Source organism: Lottia gigantea (genome assembly GCF_000327385.1).
Source record: "Lottia gigantea unplaced genomic scaffold LOTGIsca_2579, whole genome shotgun sequence".
NCBI lineage: Eukaryota > Metazoa > Mollusca > Gastropoda > Lottiidae > Lottia > Lottia gigantea.
Genome location: NW_008708784.1, coordinates 1 through 1,178, shown reverse-complemented (window position 1 = coordinate 1,178; position 1,178 = coordinate 1).

The following is a 1,178-nucleotide window of genomic DNA, read 5'->3' as shown; positions in this document are numbered from 1 at the left end:
TATTTAGGGGCTTTTCTCGCATTTTTTAGTCAGTCCGGTCTGACGGGGACAAATATTAATTTGATCTGAATCTGTCAAGGTGCCTTCTATACTGTGTATAACGTTTTGTCAAATATATCTTTGGCAGTGGCTTTGTCCCCTCGCCACTTCCACTTTTTTTAATATGTTTTTAACTATTTTACTGGTAAAAACTCTTTGTGTATATTATATATTCTCGTGTCTCTGACTGCGTTCTGTTGTATCATTAGACAGTTTGTTAGTATCTAATATACACAATCAATCATATGTTATTATAGTTATATTCTTAAAAGAATGGAGATCATCACTGTTTTTTCATTTACTGTTTTATAGCAACCTGTGTTCCGGGGGACACAACACTTGTCATTGATCCAAATGACTGCAAGCGATTTAGGCAATGTGTACATGGAACCTACGTATCGATGCCTTGTGCACCTGGAACTGGTTTCAATGAGAGTCAACAAAGGTGCGAACATCTGTATCAGTTACCAAACTGTAATTAGTAAGATGGAACTCTCTGCTAATTTTAACGTTAAGTTCTGAATAAAATAATTTAACGAAAATAGATTGATTCAATCAACATCGTATTTCTAGGGGAGCCCAAGTGTATCATAGTAGTATTCAGAGGAAGAACACATCACTATCATTTGAACCGTTCTTCTACGTTCTGCTCATCTGTACCTTATTGTGCTAATTAAGACGTTCAATACCATGCAGTGTGCAATGACTGGGATGGGCTTACCAGTTTTTGATTTCCAATGATCGATGCAATGCCTGTAGCACACGGGGCTTCGGTTTATTTACTTTACTTACCTTGGCATGTTCCTTTAACAACGATACGATGATTATCCACATGTGGGTTTGGGCGGGGGCATGGAATTTAGACATACGATGATCCAATTAAATATTGCGTCTAAACAAATAGATACAGGACTGTTGTGTGATAGAAATTATGACAGAAATTCATATTAGAACAAATGCACAGTAGTTAAAACTATATATATACATGAACTAAATGGATACAGGTAAACTATGTTACTTCAGTTAATTATAAGCTTACCATAGAAAGGGGTTCCCAACCACTTGGACGACAAGTGTTCTGTATATTAATTAATCTATTCTTAAATTTACAAAGTTACAATACTCTATTAAACCAGACT